This window comes from Pipistrellus kuhlii, unplaced genomic scaffold (assembly GCF_014108245.1).
Source record: "Pipistrellus kuhlii isolate mPipKuh1 unplaced genomic scaffold, mPipKuh1.p scaffold_m20_p_25, whole genome shotgun sequence".
NCBI lineage: Eukaryota > Metazoa > Chordata > Mammalia > Chiroptera > Vespertilionidae > Pipistrellus > Pipistrellus kuhlii.
The window spans coordinates 5,193,742-5,217,020 of record NW_023425524.1 but is presented as its reverse complement, the minus strand read 5'-3'; the positions used below and the strand labels follow the sequence as shown (position 1 = coordinate 5,217,020).

The window sequence follows — 23,279 nt, the reverse complement described above, 5'->3', positions numbered from 1 at the left end:
TAGGGACCATTATTTTATCTCTCAGAGGGGAAAAAAATGAAAGCCCGAGACATTCATTATGTCACTTGCTCAAATCATAAGGATAGGCCGATAGGCGAGCATGTGTTTCTAACCAGATCTGGTTGATTTGATTGATTTTTGAAGCAGTGAAAAAAATTGGCATCAGTGGAGTCATATTAAAATAGTCAGGGCAGTCCCTGGCCGGGTAGCTTAGTTGGTTAGAGCATCATCCTGATATGCCAAGGTTGCAAGTTCAATTCTCAGTCAGGGCACATACAAGAATCAAACAATGGTCCGAACCAGTTTGGCTCAGTAGATAGAGCATTGGCCTCAGACTCAAGGGTCCCAGGTTCGATTCCAGTCTGGAGCATGCACCTTGCTTGCGGGCACATTCCCAGTGGGATGTTTCTAACTCTCTCTCCCTCTCCCTTCCTCTCTGTAAAAAGAAAAAAAATATCAATAAAATACATTTTTTTAAAAAGAATCCAACAATGAATGCATAAGTAAGTAGAACAAGAAACACCTCTCGCTGAAACCGGTTTGGCTCAGTGGATAGAGCGATGGTCTGCGGACTGAAAGGTCCCAGGTTCGATTCCGGTCAAAGGCATGTACCTTGGTTGCGGGCACAACCCCGGTAAGGGGTGTGCAGGAGGCAGCTAATTGATGTTTCACTCTCATAGGTGTTTCTAGCTCTCTATCCCTCTCATTTCCTCTCTGTAAAAAATCAATAAAATGTATTTAAAAAGAAAAAAAGAAAGAAAGAAAGAGAGAGAGAAACACCTCTCTCTGTCTATCTCTCTTTCTCTCTCTCAAATCACTTTCTAAAAAAAAAAAAAAAGTTAAATATTGTCAGGGCACACATTTTAGAGGAACCACATTGGATATCTTACTCCTGGAACCTTTGGAATATTTGAACTTGGAAAAATAACCTGTGGACTGGGCCAGGGCAACACAGTCTTCCCAACCCTTGTCTGCTAAGCTCATAGGAAAGTAGATCTCAAGACTAGGAGGCCCCATCATTATGGCACTCTTCAGAATCAACAACAGGCATGTGTAGCGCAAGAAAGACTCAGCTTCCTACCACAAATAGAAATCCCTTTCTTCCATTCACATATCACTCCCTTCCTTTTCTCATAAAGCCCCTTGCCTTCACCCCATAATCAGCATAATCAGAGCACTCTGGGTTTCTGCCGGAATCCTTGCTTCCCGAATAGCTATTTTTGGTCTCAAATAAACACTTGTTGCCTTTCACACAAAGCCCAATCTCTCCCAGGGGAGGCAGAGAAAGCTGGAAGAAATCATTCCAGAAAGGTATGGGCGGGGACAAGAAGCCAGAATGAAAACCTCAGATCCCATTAGAGCCTGGGAAATTGGAATGGGGCTGTGGGTATGGAGAGTGAAGGGGAGCCTTGAGAAGTAAGGAGGGTAGAAAAGAATTAAAAAAATACACATACACACACACACACACACACACACACACACACACAGAGGAAGAGAGAGGGATAGAGAGTTAGAAACATTGATGAGAGAGAATCATTGACCAACTGCCTCTTGCACACCCCCTATTGGGGATGTGCCTGCAACCAAGGTACATGCCCTTGACCGGAATTGAACCTGGGACCTTTCAGTCTGCAGGCTGATGCTCTATCCACTGAGCCAAACCGGTTTTGGCTAGAAAAGCAATTTCAAAATTACACAGCTTTGCCTACCCCTAACTATGAAAATGGCAAGGTGCTTCCATCATATTTCCCCCTCCTCCCAAATACTAATGGGCTCTGAACTATTACCCATTTAACCCAGGCTTTTGCTAGCATGGCCCTGTTTTGATAATACAATTTTCACAAAAGTCTCTCATTTGACACCCACAGGTACCCTTTCAAAACTGCCCTCCCCATCCCCCAATCTTCATCAGAGCTTCAATAAAATGGAAAAGAACTTAATCATGTGAATAAAGGAAGCTATTTTGAAAAATCACCGCCTCCCCTTGCCCATTGTATGGGTCTAGGACACTCAGGGACACGTGTCCTAGCCGTGAATGACGTACTTTTTAATATATATATATATTTTTAATTTTTTTTTTTACAGAGAGGAAGAGAGAGGGATAGTTAGAAACATCGATGAGAGAGAATCATCAACCAACTGCCTCTTGCACATCCCCTACTGGGGATGTGCCTGCAACCAAGGTACATGCCCTTGACCGGAATCGAACCTGGGACCCTTCACTCCGCAGGCCCACGCTCTATCCACTGAGACAAACCGGTTTCGGCAGTGAATGACCTACTTGAGCAGACCTTGGACACTCTGTTTCCCCTCAGTTGCAGTGGAATGACAGGGTTTTGATTTCAGACTTGACTGCTTGCTTTGAGCTAACGGAGTGGCTCCACTTTTGTATGTCTCGCCGCTGCTGGTTCAAAGCTCCGTGAGGGTTTCAGCGGAGTCATTTGGGGGCTGGTGTGGTCCCCCCTCCTCGGGGAGCTGAGTGCTGCCAGATCCCCTGAGAGGGCCTTTCTAATCCTCGCGTCTAGCTCCCTGACATTGCTGCCAATTGACCAGTCCCCGTGTCAAGCTACAGATGTGGGGGGCCTGTTAGCAGCGGGCCCGGCTCTGCGTGATGCGATGCCTCTTCTGCTATTGGGAGTGAGACACAATGTCTGAAAAATAAGGCCGGTAACAAAAGGGACCTGTGCTTTCATGTCGCACTGTCCCCGAGTTCCTGAGAGCTGTTGTCTGCAATCTCACACAATCCCCTCCACCCGGGATGGGACAGACTGCAGAGGGGGGTCACGCAGGCGCTCTCTGAAGAAGGCTTTGTGTTGGGGACACAGGGATCGCTTTGAGCTTAATCTCTCCTTCATAGACATCAGTCACAGAGCATGAGCCCACAACGATCATTTGCAAAACACAGAGAGAGCCCTCTCCCCGGGAGTGTTGGAGCAAGTTAACGAGCCTCTCTCTACACCTGAACTTGTCAATAAAATGGTAACAGTAACCGACCTGAATGAAAACTGTTGTCCTAAAATGAATCGAGATACATTTATCTCGACTAGTTTAAGTTATAAAGATTGTGCTTTTTTTAAAATATATTTTTATTGATTTTTTTACAGAGAGGAAGGGAGAAAGATAGAGAGGCAGAAACGTCGATGAGAGAGAAACATCGACCAGCTGCCTCCTGCACAGCCCCCACCAGGGATGTGCCCGCAACCAAGGTACATGCCCCCAACTGGAATCGAACCTGGGACCTTTCAGTCCGCAGACCGATGCTCTACCACTGAGCCAAACCAGTTTTGGCTAAAGATTGTGCTTTTTAAAAAATATATGTTTTATTGATCTTTTACAGAGAGGAAGGGAGAGGGAGAGAGAGTTAGAAACATCAATGAGAGAGGAACATCCATCAGTTGCCTCCTGCACACCCCCCCACTAGGGATGTGCCCACAACCAAGGTACATGCCTTTGCTGGAATCAAACCTGGGACCCTTGAGTCCACAGACCCGACACTCCATCCACTGAGCCAAACCAGTCAGGGCGATTATGCGTTCTTATAGTTTTAAAAAGGAATGGTCATAGGGACTAACCTAACAAAATATTGGTTAAGTGCTATCCTATATAATAAAAGCCTAATATGCTAAGTGTCTGACCCTTCCTTCAACCATTCAAACAGTAGCTATGACACACAATGACCACCAGGAGACAGATGCTCAGAACGGTATGTTAGCTTGCTGCTGGGGTCCAGTCGGTCTGGATTGGACAAGACAGGCCAGACATACCCTGGACCCCTCCCGTGACCCCTCTCAGGCCCCAGTTGTGCACTGTTGGGGGTCCCTCAGCCTGGCCTGTGCCCATTTGCAATCCAGGACCCCTCAGGGGATCTTGGAAGGCCAGTTTCAGCCTGATCCCTGCAGGCCAAGCCAAGGGACCCCACTGGTGCACCAGGCCTCTAGTATTTTTAATAAAACTGCAAAGTGTTTTTTTTATAGCAATGTAGTAATGCAGTGATTCTTTTTGTTTTGTTTTGTTTTGTTTTTTGGCTGTAGAAACTATCATTTATTGAACACCAATTATTTCATATACTGTGCTAAGTGTTTTAACCTTCATTTTCTCATTTAGTCCTCACAATCACCTTATGACGTAGACATTATTACCATTTACAAATAAGAAAACAGGCTCAGAAAAATCAGGTCACTTGCCCACGGTCACACAGCTAGTCAGTGGCAAAGCTGGGATTTGTCTGTTGCTGAAAGTCCGTGTCCTTTTACTGTATCCATCTAGGCCCGTCTGGGCAAAAGGCAATTTCACTGCCCAGCTCTACAAAGAGCACCGGGGAGCAGAGGTCACTGGCCACACGCACTGCTGGTAGGGATGCACTGAAGCTGACTTGATGTTGGTTTTTATTCCACTTGGCATCTCCCCTGGTTGACCTGCCTGGGCCATTTGCACCCCACTGGGAACTGACTGCTGCTGGCTTGGAGCACCTGTTCTCTGCACCTGCTGTAATCCTGAGGCTTCTGCAAGGATTGTTACAGTTCCTGGCAGGCCTGGCTGGCCAGGTCCACTGCTGCCTGAAGGTCTCCAATTAGACAGACCTTTTCCAAAGGCAATGGCTGCCACCAAGGCATGGATGTCTGCATGTCTGCAGGGTTTAAGGTCTGCTTGTTGGCCGGAGACCTCCACTCTGTGATTCTCGTTCCTCTTTGCAGGTTTTCTCCAAAAGGTTGGAGCACATTTCATTTGAGCTCTGGGTCTGCTTCTGAGCTACATCACCACCGATGCGGACAGCATCTGTTGTCGGATGCTTCTCTTGCTCTTCAACCTCAGGGTCAGGCGTGGTTCTCAGATGGTTTGGGACTGCCACATGGCTGAAAACAGGTACTCATCCTTTAGTCTGCCACGTGAGATCTTCATCACGGGCTGGGGACAACACCAGCGGGATGATGACCTGGTTCTGGAACAGTGGTGTCTTTTCATGCTTCAAGACCTTGTTCAGAGTGTTCAACTGTCCCAAGAGCGAGGCAAAGCTGTCCAGGACAGAGGGCCAAGTCAACTGGACATAGTCATTCTTTAATTTGTAAATGAAACTCCCCAGTGAATTCTTGAGATCATTCACTTGACTCAGCAGTGCATCTAATGATGCAGTAAGCTGCTTCTCCTCCCTCTGCATAGCGTTGACATTGTCTTCACAAAGACCTCCTCTTACCCACACAGTGATTCTTTTTTTTTTAAATATATTTTATTGATTTTTTACAGAGAGGAAGAGAGGGGATAGAGAGCTAGAAACATCGATGAGAGAGAAACATCAATCAGCTGCCTCTTGCATACCCCTTACTGGGGATGTGCCCATAACCAAGTACATGCCCTTGACCAGAATTGAACCTTGGACCCTTGAGTCCACAGGCCAATGCTCTATCCACTGAGCCAAACTGGTTTCAGCCCCACACAGTGAGTCTTAACTTCTTTTTACATATGAACTTCCTTTGAGAAGGTGATGCAAGCTACCCACCTTTTCCCCAGAAAAATGCATATAAGCAAATCTGCAAAAAAAAAATGTATTACAGCTTCAAAAGGTCAATACTAATAACCATATGGCATTGAGCAATTTAATTTTCTCTGAGACTCAGTCTGTTTTTTGTTGTTGTTGTTTTTACGTGTACATCAGTGGTGATCATCATACTCCCCTCAAAAGAAATGGTTTCAGTAAGAACGTGTATCTAACATGCTCTAAATTAGGGGTGTCGAACTCAATCAGAGAAGGGGCCAAAATCTAAAATCCAGCCTAAATCGCGGGCCGAATGGTTTACTGAACAGTCATAAACTGTCATTGTGATGGAAACGCAGCGGAGTGCAGTGATGACAGCGCGGTGCGGGCCACATTGCAAGGCCTGGCGGGACGGATTTGGCCCGCGGGCCTTGTGTTTGACACATGTGCTCTAAATACTGAGAGCAAAGTAATTACGATAATTATTAGACTTCTCTGCCCCAGTCAGCTTCAGATTACGATGGCCTATCATTTGCTATGTACTTCCACGTTCTGATAATTTATTACTTCCTTCTGGTTTTATTTACTGATATTTCTAAGTCTCTGTTTCCTCTTCTCTAAAATAGTGGCAATGATACTAGTCATTCAGGAAAGTTGTGAGAATTAGAGATCACATATCATAAGTAAATGATAGATAATAAATATGTTCAAAAATGCTAATAACCATTGACATTTCTGCATTATACCAACATTTTCTTATCTCTTCAGATCTGTTTATTCTTTTTCTTATGCCTTGAATACTTTCCTTGAGGGATCTGGTCATTTAAGTCTCACCGATCCTTTGATATCCAGATCCTCAATGCTCCTCTGGTCAATCCATGTGAATTTTATTTTTTATAGTTTCCCCATGTGCCTTTCTCCTATATCAGTGGTTGGCAAACTGCGGCTCGAGAGCCACGGTTTGCCGCTCTGTTGACTAATGAGTTTGCCAACCACTGACCTAGACTCTAGATTCCAATAATTACAGGCTGTTGTTGTTCCTTGTGATTAAGCTCCTGTCCCAGTGGTCGGCAAACTCATTAGTCAACAGAATGGCAAACCGTGGCTGGAGAGCCGCAGTTTGCAGACCACTGTCCTACACTAACCCCTCTGGCAGATGTTTCTTAACTCAGTAATTTAATTTCACAGCATTTATAAGGGTGAGATATAAGAATCATCCATTTCGATTGTCACATAATAGTTTTTACAAAAGATGAGCCAAAGGCATTGTCCACTTTTATATCCATCACAATGTACACAAAGATCAATGAGATAAATCTCCTGGTAAATTTAGTTCCCCAAAAGATTTTGTCTCTGGTAATGAAGTTACAAGGATGTTGTCTTTATATTGGAGGTGATGTGGATGGAACCATTGTAGGCTTTGGCAAGCAGATTCAAGTCCTGGCTTTGTCACGGCCTAGCCCAGTGAGCTTAGATGATACATTTCATCTCACTGCGGCTCATGCTTGCTATTTTGTAAACAGGATGCTACACTTACTTTAAAATATTTTATCAAAGATTGAATCAAAATGTACACATGAAGAACTTGACAAATACAAGACAATAAGATATGTTAGTTTCCTGCCTCTGCCCTTTATTTTTTCTTCAAATTCCTTCAATTTTTTTTTCTTCTTAACTATTTTAATCTTGTAAGCAATGGTAGATCTTTTTTTTTTTTTTTGTAACTGATAATATCCAATCTACATAGTTTCATTCTTTCTTTCTCTTTTTTCCCCCCTCAAAATATGACTTTTTGGTATCTAACTTTTAAAATTAAAAGAATTTCTAAATAAGTAAAAGTAAAATATATCTTTGTTTATTTAAATGGCTTACTTTTAATTTTTTTGAATGGTGACAGCCAAATAATACGTTTAATGTTAACTTTTCTGCCTATAAACAAAAATCTAAGAATAAATTGAGGCCAAAACCCGTTTGGCTCAGTTGATAGGCCTGCAAACTGAAAGGCCCCAGGTTCGATTCTGGACAGGGGCATGTACCTTGGTTGCGGGTACATCCCCAGTGGGAGGTGTGCAGGAGGCAGCTGATTGATGTTTCTAGCTCTCTATCCTTCTCCCTTCCTCTCTGTAAAAAAATCAATAAAATATATTTTATTAAAAATTTGTAAGTGTAAAGTACAGTGTCATTAACAATAGGTACCATATTGTATAAGAGAATTCCAGAACTTATTCATCTTGTGTAACAAACTTTACATCCTTTGAAGAGACTCAGTTTCCTTTTCCCCACACCCATGATAACAGCACCATTCTATGCTCTGATTCATGCATTGAACTATTTTAGAAACCTACTTACTTTAAAATATTTTCTCAAAGATTAAATCAAAATGTACATATGAAGAACTTGACAAATACAAGACAATAAGATATGTTAGTTTCCTGCCTACTTGTATTAAGGGTCATCCTAGTTCTCAAAACAGCATTATCACATGAATATAGCCATCAGCTAAAACCTCAATTTCAAATCAAAAGTCAGTTCAGTCAAACCTATGACATTGGATATAAGAAGCAAAATCATCTACATTCACCGTGTGGCCGATGGGCACCCCTTCTGACGGATCCCTCTCATCTTTGCAATTGACCACCTCTGCATTCTGTCTCGGCTTCGGCATAAACACTTAGCAAGTGAATATAGTACTTATCTACCTCACCATTCAGACTGAAGATTGTAGTTTGACAACCTGAGGTGAAAGATGTATTCTGAGTACAAACAGTTATTACTATGGGATGGGAACATTTTCAAAGATGAACACAATTGCAGGGCCTTAAACTAGTTTCAATTGCTACTCTGATCATGTGAGTGTTTATGTTTCATAAGCATCTTGATCACAGAATATAGTTTAAAGCATATATATATATATATATATATATATATATATATATATATATAAAATCAAGGCCATTGGTGTTCCTTTGCATTACTTCCGAAGCTTCAGATGCAGTGTTTATCCAAATTGTTTGTCTTGTAAAGGTGAGAGTGACGTTGCTAGACTACCAGCTATATATTTAGAAATGGGCTATTGGATACTCAAGACTATTAATGAGCCCTGGAAGCAGCCAGAACAGAATAAATTCCTCCGGCTAATTGGCGTATGTATGTCACCCAGGGAGGGAGAGACACTATCTGAAATAACGTTGACATGTCTTCCCACACAGACTACAAATATCCACAGGGGAAAAACAAATGCATTGTCCAGAGACATTTCACATTTCATGAGAATGGCCTGCTGGCATGGCACAGTGGTTGTGTTGACCCACGAACCAGGAGGTCTCGGTTCAATTCCCGGTCAGGGATCATGCCCAGGTTGTGGGCTGGATCCCCAATGTGGGTTTGATCCCCAGGATGCAGCCAATCAGTGATTCTCTCTCATCATGGATGTTTCTATTTATCTCTCCCTCTCCCTTCTTCTCTGATATCACTCTATAATAATAAAAACATAATATGCTAATTAGACCGGACAGCCAAATGGCCTTCTGGACGAAGCCTAGGCTGTGAGGGCCGATCCCCTTGCACGAATTTTGTGCACTGGGCCTCTGGAAAAAAAATATATTTTAAAATTTTTTCATGAGAATGTATTTTAATATTAAATGGACCCCTTTCTGGAAAGAAAGGAAGAAAGAAGTCAAGCATTTTTGGTAACTGATCCCATGGTTCACGTTTAGGAGACTGCATGATGCAGGAAGTGCACCAGAACAGAAAATAAAGCATGCAAGTAGAAAGGGCTCTGTTTAGCACATTGATAAAATGTCTGCCTGTGAGCTAATTACACAGCGCTGCTCAGATGTGGCCGTGGGAAAACACCCTGCTGCTTTCCATGGGAGATCTTTTCACATCCAGGGAAATAATGAGCATATTAAGAAAGTGCTTTGCAAAGTAGCAGAGAATGCAACAGTTCATCAGAATTTTCTATAAAGCAGCCTTCTTTGACATCCATCTTTATAAAAGCCGACCGTAAAGTTAAATATCACCATGAAATCAATGTTTGGTGCTCCTCGGTTAGGGACTCCATCACTTTCTCTCATACATACAGGAAAAGATAAAATGTTATAACGGAAAATAATCCCCTCATTGAGGGAATTTACTCTGTCTGAGAAAATCTGTTTGCTGTATTTTAAAAATTATGCCTTTCGCTCTCCGAATTTAGCACAACTAATTTAGCATTTCTTGCGGTTAGTCTGAGATGCTAACTTATAAGCCAAGCTGGTTTAAAAGAGTAAGTGGAATTAGTAAAGCTACAACATGGCACTAAGAAAAATAAAATACCAAGAACAGAAATTTGGGGACATAAAGTTTTAAATTATGATTTTTTTTACTAAGAAATGCTGCAGTTAGCAATTTTTTTTTTTTACCAATTCCATGTGAAATGTGGAGCTTAAACATACAATCTGAATTGCTTTCATTCATTTATTTACTCTGAAAATAATTACTGAACACCTACATTTTAAAATATGTTTTTATTGATCTCAGTGAGGAAGGGGGAGGGAAAGTGGGAAAATAAACATCAATAATGAGAGATAATTATTGATTGGCTGCTTCCTGCACACCCCCTATTGGGGATCAAGCCTGCAACTCAGGATGTGCCCTGACCTGGAACTGACCCATGACCTCTTGGTTCAGAGGTCAATGCTCAACCACTGAGCTTGAGCACTTATATTATTCATGGCATATACACTTTCATGGCTGGGCTTGAGCACTTATATTATTCATGGCATATACACTTTCATGTGGGGAATTTTCCTCTTGTTTCATCTGTCCTCTGAATCACGTGGTATCCTATTAGCCTTTCAACATTCAATCTGATGATCATCTGAGAGCCCCAGCCTTATAATGACTATTTCTCCAGATTTAAAAATATATTCATTTCTAAAACTCTAACAGAACAGTTTCTTGTGATTAGAACAAAAACAAACAAACAAAAAACAAAAAAAAAGAAAAGCTAAAATCATTCTGATCTTGTTTAATTTTTTTTAATTTTGATAGAGCTTTATTCTACATGACAGGCGAATCACCTCCTACCCTTTATTTTTGACCAAATGAAAACAAAGGGCTGGTATTACCCATCTGAGTGATAGTCATTTCACATCGCATTTTCACTCGGAGTAACCCTGAGGAATTCTCCTTACTGAATTGACGGATGGCCAATTCTTGAGTCAGAGAAGCAGTTTCAAAGCAAATTCTTTTACTTGCAAATCGTTCCCTCAATCTCCATCATGATCATCTAGCCTTCCTCTCTCCTTCCCCCTTCTCCTGGAGAGAAATGAGTTTTGGGGGCACATGAAGAAGAATGGCGTGCGTTAGCCTGATAAGAAGAAGTCTGCATTTTGGAGACACAGGTATGATCATGATGGGGACCCGATGGAATAACTCCTACCTGGGTTGATGGCTAGCATGTCCTCTATAGTCTCCTAATGCCACCAGCTGAGCATCCACCAAGACTGGATGTCTCGTGACGCTGACCGTGACCGTGAGCAGTAGAAACTGGAGCAGCTCAAACAGCAGAGGTGCTTTACACACTGCCAGTACGTTAAGATTAAAAAATGTAGCTTTATCTCCGTGTGAGGCCAGCACTAATAACTAGTCCTGTGCGAGGAAGGCTCCGAGATTTCTATAATTGAAAGTTGCCCAATTGTGCATGGAAGGACCTAACTTCGGAGAAGCACAATTCATCTTAGTCGGCACTCCACTTCAATGACAAAGTTTCAGTAAAGAAGCAAGTGCCTTTGCTTATCAATGCTGATGTGTTACTGCTTCATGCTAATGACGGCGCATGCAGATAGCTTTCTGGCAGATTCTGATTACAAAACCAGGCAGGCAGAAAAAGTCATTTATGGCGAAAAGAACAGCAAATGTTACAATACTCCGTCTTCGGAAAAACAATAATCATTTCACCTCACAGCGAACGTATCCATAGTCATGGCACACGTTTTCTACAAGTTCATTTTTTATGCTCTCTTTGATTGATTTTTTTTTTTCCACCATGGCAATGCTTTCTCAGCTGTCTTCGTTTACGTTCTATTTTCTGGTTATTGAAATCTTGCCTGTTCAAGTAATTACCCTGGAACAGTGAATTCACTTTAAACATGAGAAATACAACTTGCATATTTTTTTTTGGACTTGGGATAGATACCCCAGAGGAAAAACAATAATAGATTATAACCTCCTTCATTGTTTCTCACAGTGGGACCCAGCTTTGCATCTGCTTCTCTTTGATTTACTTGGGGGCAAAATCTGAATTTGAAGCCAATTTAGACTCAACTTGCAAATCTCCATCAAGAAGTTAAGAACCTGACTGGTGTGGTTCGGTATTTGAACGTCAACCTATGAACCAGGAGGTCTTGATTCCATTCCAGGTCTGAGCACATGCTCAGGTTGTGGGTTCGATCACCAGTGTGGGGTGTGCAGGAAGCAGCTGGTCAATGATTCTCTCTCATCATTGATGTTTCTAGTTCTCTTTCCCTCTCTCTTCCGCTCTGAAATCAATATATATATGGTAAAAAAAAAGTCTGTGTTTGTGGCATCACTGAATGTCTCTCCTTCAATTATTGAGATTATCCTGAAGCTATTATTTGTCTGACAAATTTACATTTATTATACTTGCATGTCCAGAGTATGTCAATGTAATAAATATAGTTTAAGTTCACTGGGATAGGTCTACTCAAACATATGGGCTAGTGTCCAGCATTGTCACATGCGTTTCTTGAGCAAAAATAAATGCCTTATTAGCTATTCAAGTGCAGGGTGTGGGCTGGAATCCTGGCATGACTGTCCTCCTGCCCATCTGTCATCATTATTTTGCCCATTCACATTGGGGTCTGCCAGGATAAACTAGAGGCAGAAGCCAAACGAAGATTTGAATGAGGGACACAGCCTTCAGGACTTATGTCCAAACTCACTTTCCCCCAGGAAAATGTTTTTAACCAAAAGAAAAAATCAGTGAGAATCATCACTTTGTTGTTGTTTTATTTCTTTAAAGGATTCTCCTAATGGTTGTGTTCCCAGAGGGAAAAAAAAAAAAAAAAAGACAAATTTGCTTGAATTGAATTTTTACTTCAGTGGGATTCATCTCACATAACCAGGTTTATAACTCCTATTTTCAAGTTCCGGATTGCAGTCTACAAAATATTTTTTTTTTGTTTGTTTCCTGATGTTCATTGGAAATTGTGTCCAAGGACAGTTTGGGTTAGCACTTAGGGATACCCAGTTTAAAAAGAGAATAAGTAAAGTACACTCTGGAACAACTTTGTTAGTACCAGGAGTTCATGTAACAAAGGCCAAAGACCCATGAGAAAATGAAAAGGTGGTGGGAAGAGTAAAAAAACCAACGTAGGAGCAAGATGTGAATCCAGACGCCTTGTTTCAGAGCAGGAAGACAACCTAGGAGTAACCCAGGTGCATTTTTCCTAAATGCACTTCTATTGTAGTTTGGTGCTTTCAAATGCACAATCTCACCTAATAAAAGAGAAACATGCAAATTAACCATCACTCTGCTATGCCCACAGCCAATCAGAGTGAGTATGCAAATTAACCAACAAAGATGGGGGTTAATTTGCATATGCAGGCCTGGAGCAGAGGGAAGCCTGCTATGAGGGGAAGGGGGGCAGTGGAGGGAGGTACTGAAGTGGTGCTCCAGGCAGAAGCGAGGAGGTACTGGCGCCCAGGCAGCCAGGGAGTGGGGACTTGCCAGCTAGGCCTATTCTTGTATGAATCTCATGCAACGGGCCCCTAGTGTGAAATAATCTGGCATTAGCACTCCCAGTCAATAGGGTGGTTATTAATCAAATCTACCAAATACTTATAAAATTCCAGAAATAATGCTGCCTTGGGCACTGATTGTGATGTTGACTCAACAGCTGGATAATCTGGAGAAAAGTTCTTTCAAGGCACTGCTTCCATTGGCTTGATGTATATAATCTACGTGACAAACTGATGGCAGAGTACATGCAGAATAGAATGAGGAAACATCCACTACTTTCCCCCTGTTTTTGTACTCTTAAGGCCAATTAAATCTCATTAAACTGTGAGAAAAGCTCTCCAGGAGACGGATAAAATAACAAGGATTCGAGAGGAATGTGCTCCACCTTCAAGAGTCAAAATGATGCCCTAACAGGGGTCATCAAACTTTTTAAAGTGGGGGCCAGATCACGGTCCCTCAGAGAGCTGGAGGGCCGGACTATATGAACTACTAATTCCTACTGTAACACCTCGGCTGCGCTCACTGCCCAAAAAACCTGGCGGGCCGGATCAGACTCCTCTGCGGGCCGCATGTGGCCCGCGGGCCATAGTTTGAAGACCCCTGCAACTGGTTTGGCTCAGTGGATAGAGCATTGGCCTGTGGATTGAAAGGCCCCAGGTTTGATTCCCATCAATGGCATGCACCTTTGGAGATGTGCAGGAGGCAGCTGATCGATGTTTCTCTACCATCAAAATTTCTAACTATCCCACTCCCTTCCTCTCTGTAAAAATAAATAAATAGATAGATAAATAAATATAAAATAAATAAATAAATAAATAAATGAAATATATATTTAAAAAATAAAAATAATAAAATGAGTCAAAAAGATGATTCCACAGAGAAAAGTGATGTCTTTATTGTCATGGTCCATCAGGTCCCATCCCTAGGTGTATACTGGAACATTCATATCTCCCCTTGATCTTATAGAAAATGTATACCAGGATTGGTTAGTCTCAGGGAGAGAAACTGGAGACAGAAAGAAAGGTGTTTTCTCTGGTCACCTCTTTTCTTCTGATTTAATGGCTGGCTGGCTCTAACTACTTCTGCACCGGGTGCTAAAGAAGGTGTTAGGAACTAAATGCTGTGTCCCCCCAAGATTCATACATTAAAATCCTGCCCTCTTCAATGTGATGCTATCAGGAGGTGAGGTCTTTGAAAGATGATTAGGTTTTGAGGGTGGGGCCCTCCTATGTGAATTAGTGCCCTTTCTGGAGGCTGAATCCATGAAGAAGGAAGCAGGTTCCCCACAGACACCCAATCTGCTGGCACCTTTATATTGGTTTTTGCAGCCTCCAGAACTGTGAGAAATAAACTCCTGTTGTCTATGAGTCATTCCGTCTATAGTATTCTGTTATAGCAGCCTGAACAGACTAAGCCAGCAGATGATTTCCATGTGGGGTCCCAAAGGGTCTGTTTTTGTGTATTGCATCCTATACATTATGAAAACATTATTCTGCAAAGGAGTCCATAGCCTTCTTGAGACAGCCAAAGGGCTCTAAGAGACATCAAAGGCTAAGAAGACAAGTTCTAGGGGCTAGAGAGAACATAGGCTGGACTGGCGAATGCCAGAGACTTAGCTCTGAGGATGTTTTGTTTTTTTAAAAAATATATATTTTATTGATTTTTTTACAGAGAGGAAGGGAGAGGGATAGAGAGCTAGAAACATCGATGAGAGAGAATCATCAACCAGCTGCCTCTTGCACACCCCTACTGAGGATGTGCCTCCAACCAAGGTACATGCCCTTGACCGGAATTGAACCTGGGACCTTTCAGTCCACAGGCCGATGCTCTATCCACTGAGCCAAACTGGTTTTGGCAGCTCTGAGGATGTTTACTTGATGTGGAAACAATAAGGCAGATCAACAGAAACAAGCAGTCTGTTGTGTTGGCATCGACAGACACCTGTCACTCAAAACTAACATGGAGTGAGGCCCATAACTGATTTCAGTTTGTAACACACTGAAAATAAAACAAAACAAAAACAAAAAAACAAAAAAACAAAAAAACAACAACAATAAACTGCCATATAGTTTCTAGGGTTACAATTGAATCAAATCATAAATAATCTCACTGAGGATCTGAACTGTCTGCTTGTAAAGACCCTGAACGAGACTAATAATTTTCACACTCTTATACTCATCAAACATGTTAAGTAGGGAAAATTTAAAAAAAACACACATACATTTACACAACAATTGAAATTCATGTGTTAAAAACAAATTATAAGAAAGTTTCCTTTGCATAAGTTATGTTGATGGGGTTCGTCCACCATTCTGTGCTCTGTGTTTCAAAGTTTATAGGTCTTTCATTTTTTATTTTATTTTATTGCTACTTAAAATTCCATCCCAAGAAACAGTTGGCCACTATTTTAAGAAAGAATCTGTTTATGGTTTGGTTTCTCTTGGGCTACAATACAGGCTTTCACATCTTTGAAAATGCATCCTTCTACTTCACTTTCTCAAGAGCCGGAATTCATCTTTATCTTCCATTCAGTTTACAAGATGTCTGATGGAAATTCTTTTTCATTTTCAGAACACAAAAGATTCCGCCCTGCCGGGTAAGTTTTAACTCCCTGGAAAACTTCACCAAGGTCAACAGTCTTATATAAAAGTGGTATGTCTCATCTCCTAAGAGTTAAAACAAATCTAAGTAAGCTGGACTAAAAGAATGATGAATTAGTTTTATAACCAAAAGTTCTATTGGACCTTACTCAATTAATTATCTTTCTGATGGCTAGAACCTCTTCAGTGTCATGGCCTTAATCCAATATAGTATTTTATGTGGATAATAATGAGGAGGGAATAAAACTACACATCTAATCTCTCCTTAGAGGCAATTATGTTGTCAAATTTATAGGCAATGAGGATTTTTTCTGAACTCTGAACACATTATGACATGGATTATAGATGTCTCTGTCTTTTGGTATTTTTTGTTTATTGTTTATTTTTTTACTTTTGGCCAACTTTCTCAACAAAATTATTTTTACAATCAAAGTTCCACACCATCAACAAATCACAAAGCCGATCCAGGGATGTGTTCAGAAACATAAAATTAAAGAGCCAGGGCACAATGATTGATTGTGGAACTCAGAAGGATAAAATATTCTGTCTGCCTGGCTTAAGAGAAATATATGTCTGATATTACAGGGCACAATGTGCCACTGAAGTTAGCAGTCAGGAAAGTTTCCGAGTGTGTGAAGTGAGAAACCCGTGAAAATGTGTCCTTTTCCATCAATTAGCCTCAAAATACATGGTTGCTTCTGTGAATTCTTGGGGAAAATCTGTAAGTGAGGATGGGCATAACTTAGTACCCTCTTGAGTCTAAACAAAGCCTTAGCTCCAGGTTAGGGTCTATCTGGGTCTTTTTCTAGGATGACTGCCCATGAGAATAGCTTTATCCATTGAAACAAACAAATTTTCCCATTGAATATATACCTCTCTAGCCCTAACTGGTGTTGCTCAGTGGATAGAGCGTCGGCCTGCAGACTGAAAGGTCCCAGGTTCGATTCCGGTCAAGGGCATGTACTTTGGTTGCGGGCACATCCCCAGTAGAGGGTGTACAAGAGGCAGCTCATCATTGTTTCTCTCTCATCCATGTTTCTAACTCTCTATCTCTCTTGCACTCTGTAAAAAATTAAAAAATTAAAAAAATAAAAGAATATGAACCTCTCACCCTTCCTGCCTTTGGGAAGGTAGATGAAATCAGCCCTATTCTGTTTTTCTGAGTCTCCAACCAAAGGGTCTAATTTCTCTAACTTAAGACGCAATCACAGACTTCTGGCTGCAACCATTTGTTTCCGAGAGAAAAAAGAAATTATTATTTTTTTGGTTTTTTTCTCCATTTTTTTTATTAAGGTATTATGTGCGTACATATTTTACCTTTGCCTTCCCCCCACATCCATACATGCCCTCCCAACCCCCGCCAGTGTCTGTGTCCATTGGTTATGCTTATATGCATGCATACAAGTCCTTCGGTTGATCTCTTATCTCCCCCACAAGAGGAAATGATTTTTACTGCACACGTGGGAGAGGTGAGCCACCTACAGAGCGACCACCCATGCAGCCCAGCCCCAGCCAGACACCAGAAGGGCTCCTTCTTTGCCTGGGTGGGTATCTGGGGCCTGGGCTGCGGGCCATTTGAGTTGCCCTATGGCTGCCCTGAGTTCTGACTGGCCTTTGAGGAAAATCATCTCTGTTCAGCTGCATTACTTCCCCATTATCTTTCGGTGAGGTGTGAGAGTCGAGGTCCAGGCAAAACAGGGAAACAATCCCACGTCCTTACGTAGCCCAGAATTTATTTATTTATTTATTTATTTATTTATTTATTTATTTTAAATATATTTTATTGATTTTTTACAGAGACGAAGAGAGAGGGATAGAGAGTTGGAAATGTCGACGAGAGAGAATCATCGATCAGCTGCCTCTTGCACACCCCCTACTGGGGATGTGCCCGCAACCAAGGTACATGCCCTTGACTGGAATCGAATCCGGGACCCTTCAGTCTGCAGGCTGACGCTCTATATCCACTGAGCCAAACCAGTTTCGGCTAGCTCAGCTTTTAAAGACCTGAAACGGTCTCCCTGGGCAACAGCCCTTCACCAGCTGGCTCCAGGTGGGAGCCGGGCTTCTCCTTAGATCTAGAGACAGATGCTAACGCTGACTTGTGGTAGGCATTCTTCATCCTACACATCATTAGCAGCAACCTGTGGACAACGGTCTTTAAAGCTGGTACACTAGTCATTAGTCCTGCAATCATGACCTCCACATCTCTTTCAGTTGCCTCTTCAAATACAGCCTCCCCCAGTTGTGACCATCACTGATGCCAAGCCTGGGACAAGACTGCAGGCAGCAAATTAAGGGGCTTGTCACCATGGTGATGCTAGTATGTTACACGGCTTACTTCACAGCTCCAGTTGGAGATGGTATAGAGCAGTGGTCGGCAAACCGAGGCTCTCGAGCCACATGCGGCTCTTTGGCCCCTTGAGTGTGGCTCTTCCTCAAAACACCACGGCCTGGGCGAGCCTACGTTGACGAAGTGGCGTTAGAAGAAGTTTAAGTTTAAAAAAATGTGGCTCTCCAAAGAAATGTCAATCATTGTACTGTTGCTATTTGGCTTTGTTGACTAATGAGTTTGCCGGCCACTAGTATAGAGAGATAGCAAGAGAGAAAGCTCTTTGAGAAGAATGAAGGAATTTTGATAACATTTATGTTCAGATGAGCCCCCTCAGACACACACAACTGTCCCGAGGGGAAGTTTCATCATTGCTCCTCTGAACAAGTTTTATTTATTAAAGGTATGTGTTTATTTTAGTACTTTTTTTGTTGTTGTTAATCCTCACCTGAGGATTTCCAGAGAGAGTGAAAGGGAGAATGAGGGACAGAGAGAAACACAGATGTGAGAGAGACACATCAACTGGTTTTATCCTGAGCCTGCAACTGAGGTAGGTGCCTTTGACCAAAATCGAACCCGGGACCCTTCAGTTCACGGGCAGACACTCTAGGGCTGATTGAACTTTAAAACAATGTCTCCTTCTGGATATCCCAACATTCATCAAGGTCAATATACTGCAAACACAGCTCATCTTTCCGCCCCTCAATAGCCTGATGCTTTTCCTGCATCCCCCACGTCATCCTATCTAGGGAAGCCACAGGTCACCTGGACTAGGGGCTGGGAGTTATTGCCAATCCTATCATCCTTATCACTTCCATGCGATTACTCACCAGTGAGCTCAGCCAGCCAATCCACAACGATTGGGGAGACTGTCCGCTCAGGAGCTTAAACTTACTTTCATTTCACTTTATTAAACAAGCAATGAACAGTGCAAAGGTTACACACAATTCAATACAGGTGTCTTTTTCTTAGTCACCCGGCACACAAACCAGAGTGTGGAAAGGGGGTAGATGATGTCAGCAGGTCCACTTGCTCCTCCATACATTTTTTAAAGTATATATTTTTATTGATTTCAGAAAGGAAGGGGGAGAGAGAGAGAGAATGATAGATAATCACTGATAATGATGATAGATAATCACTGATCAGCTGCCTCCTGCACACCCCACACTGGGGATCAAGCCCACAACCCAGGCATGTGCCCTGACCTGGAATCAAATCATGACCTCCTGGTTCATAGGTCAGCGTTCAATCACGGACCCACATTGGCCAGAATCATCTGTTCATTTGTAATGAGCTCACACACTGGCCAGACCAACTAAAATATAATAGCTCTGTAGAATCCAACTCTATCGAACCCAAATCCCTTCTTTAATTGAAACCCATTTATTCTTCTTTTAATCTCAAGAGAAAAAAAGGAAATATCTGATAATCTACTTTCTTTTTAATAAAACAGCCACACTTTTGAAAAATTATAATTCATTGAGTATCTCATACAATAGCAAAAAAAAAAAAAAAAAAGAGAGAGAGGGAGAGATCTCACTATGCCTGGTATTGGCCAGCCTCTTATTATTTATGTATTCTTTCTTTATTGGATTTCTACAGCATTTTTCCCCTGAGGAGCTCAGGGTTTTATGCGACAACTTTTAAGCAGCAAATATTACTTCAGCATAATGAGGCCGCCTTGTCTCCTACAGAAAGAAGGCAGAAGAATATCATGTGCTTAACCAGAAGATGCTTAATCAGTCATCCTCAGCAAGCCACGCCCACTTGATAATACAAAAAACCCAAACAGGGTCATTGCAGCCAGAAACAGGGACAGAACCAAGAGCTGAGCCAGTGTGGAGGGTCCCCCCCACCCCAAAGGCATCCATTTGTTGCTCCACTCATTCATGCATTCATTGATTGATTCTTGTAAGTGCCCTGACTAGGGATCGAACCCGCAACCTTGGGGTGTTGTGACGATGCTCTAACGGACTGAACTACCCGGCCAGGGCCCCTTATTGCTCATCTTGAATCACCACCACAGCCGGGAACATTGCAGATACCAGCACAGGGCCGCTGAGAGGAACGAGCTTGGCAAGGAGCACATGCTCCATCAATCTTTAATGAGGTAGATAGGAATGTAAACAAATGTGGGGGCCCATGGGTAATTGGAAAGAACTCCACTGAATGTGTTCCTGGAGTTCTTCTGTAGGGACCGTTGCTTATGCAGCAGAGAGCAGTGAGTGGCAGCGGGTTTATTAATGATTGAAAACTGGTTAATGAATTATGACTGCTTAGCATAACAGAGAGGTGAGGAAATTGAAAGAGGGCCTGGCTGATCAGCAGAGTGGTTTAAATGCTAGAAAACAGAACTTAGGAGGAGAAGCTAAGTGATTCAGACTAGAGAAGAGTAGGGAAGGATATTATAGCAGGCGAAGGCCAGCTGTGCTTCATTTAATATATATATATATATATATATATATATATATATATATATATATATATATATATATTGATATATATATTTTAATTTGTATTGATTCAGAGAGGAAGGGAAAGAAATAGAGAAACAGAAGCAGCAGTGATGGGAGAGAATCATGGACCAGCTGCCTCCTATATACCCCACACTGAAGATCAAGCCTGCAACCAGGGCATGTGCCCTGAGCGGGAGTCGAACCGTGACCTCCTGATTCCTGGGTCGATGTTCAACCACTGAGCCACACTGGCTGGGTTGTTTTTCATTTTTAAAGACTAACCCATGTAGTGAAATAAAGGAGGTGACATGTTAAATTCACCGAGGGACTGAGCATTTGTCAACATTTGTGTTATGGGACACTCTCAAATTGAAATGATACTGGAAAATGACAGTTGAAAACAAATCACAGTGCAAATACCTCAGCTGCCTCCTGCACACCTCCCACTGGGGATGTGCCCACAACCAAGGTACACTTGCCCTTGACCGGAATCGAACCTGGAACCTTTCAGTCTGCAGGTCAACGCTCTTTCCACTGAGCCAAACTGGTTTCGGCAAGACTGAGCTTTGAAGTCAGATGGCTTGGATTCAAATACTGACTCCAAAGGTTTGCCCTGCATGAATTAGCTTCACCTTCCCCCTCTGTAAGATAAATTTGATGAGACTAATATCTACATATGAAAGCTGTTTTCAGGACGAAGTGAAATCCTCAATGCAAATTACTAATCTCAGTTCCCAGTATACAGTAGGGTATACAGTAGGTGCTCAATCACTATCACTGGGGATGCTAAGTGACACATCTGATGCAGGCACAGAAAGCCCAACCTTCCTCCTTAGGCAGCAAAACAATAAGATTCTGAGTCTCAAACTGGGACACATGCCTTTAATATATTCTTTTAGTATTTCCTTTCTCTTGTCATTCTCAAGCTTTCATTCCGACGTAGTGGTTGGAAGGGAAGACAGTAAAATGTTTGCAGAATCCTGCATCTTTCCCAAGTATTTTAATTTGGGATGTTAGCTCTCTGTGGGAGGCCGCTCTTTAAAAACAGATTTTTCAGGAAAGCGTATCTTTTAAATCAAGTTGTTTACATTTCAAATGCAATATGGTAAACATCAAATGTCTTCTCATTATTCCACAGCCTTAGGTTTCATAACTTCAGATTCTTTGAAAGAATGCTGTTTTTCTCTGCATAGCTGCCAAGATGGTCTTAACAGACACATGAGCACCATCTTTTGGCGAAAATGAGTTATGGATTTAATTTTGTTTTCATAATGGCTATCTCTCAATTCCTGTTATGGATGTGGCCCCTCTAAAAATGACATTGAAAATGGAGACGAAGCCTGGCTCACGTACGGCAGTGGTTGAGCATCAAAGCATGAATTCCCAGTCAGGGCACATGCTCAGGCTACAGGCTGCATCCTCAGTAGTAGGCGTGCAGGAGGCAGCCCGATCAATGATTCTCTCTCATCGTGGATGTTTCTATCTCTCTCTTTCCCTCTCCCTTCTTCTCAAAAATCAATAAGAATATATATAGATATAGATATAGATATAGAGATAGAGATAGAGATAGAGATAGATAGAGATATATATAGAGAAAATGGAAAAGAAAGAAATATATATCAATATATATATATTTATATATTTTTTTAATAAAATGGTAAAGAAAAACAGCAAGTTAAAGAGATAACAATAAAAGAATAAATTCCAAGAGGAAGTTTTCACCATATAATCAAATGCTGCTGCTGATCCCCTGTTGTGTAGTAGCTAAAAAGCTATCCAGCATTGGGTTGGGGTTGAGGTGCTTTGGGTGTCAAAGAAGAGGAAGGTTACCAGAAATGGGGATGAAGGCCAGAAGAGGAGGGTGAGGGCAAATGGAAAGCAACCTCCCATGGAAACTTGGCCAACAGGCACACTGGATCTCATAACGATCCTAAGAACAGGTGAGTTTCATTTTCCCTCTAGCTTTTTCAGACATAACTGACATACAGCAGTTGTAAGTTTAAGATCTATAACAGAACGATTATAGATAGATAGATAGATAGATAGATAGATAGATATAGTGAAATTATATCCACAGTAAGGTTAACAAGTCTACCATCTCACATAGTTAAAATTTGTGCGTGTGTTGAGAAAATTTAAGATCTGCTCTCTTAGCAACTTTCAAATATGCGTACAATAAACTGTTAACTACAGTCGCCGTGCTGTACATCACCTCCCCAGAACGTATTCATCTCATAACTGGAAGTTTGTACCCTTTTACCACCTTCACCCAATGAGGTATCACTTCAGTTCATTTTTTGTTGTTGTTCTTGTATCTTTTTACATCATCCTTCTCACTGAAAACAAATTGGATTTCGTATGCTGGTGACTGTTAGTGTCTAAATGTCTTCGAATCACTTTTGTTTGCTCTCTCTTCAGAACTATGAATTATTCTGTCTACACCATGAAAGAAAAACTGTGGTGCTTGGGGTCCTGGCTGGGTAGTCCAGTTGGTTAGAACATTATCCTGAGACGCCAAGGTTGTGAGTTTGATCCCTGGTCAGGGCGCACACAAGACTCAACCAATGAATGCATAGATCAGTGGAACAACAAATTGATCTCTCTCTCAAATCAATCAATCAAATCAATCAATCAATTGAAACACACATACACACACACACACACCAAAGCTCTGATG

General features: G+C 41.8%; 1 pseudogene; it reads right to left on the bottom strand.

Moving 5' to 3' along the window:
• Window positions 1-4,288: 4,288 nt before the first annotated feature.
• Window positions 4,289-5,183, bottom strand: LOC118727597 (annotated as a pseudogene).
• Window positions 5,184-23,279: the final 18,096 nt, after the last annotated feature.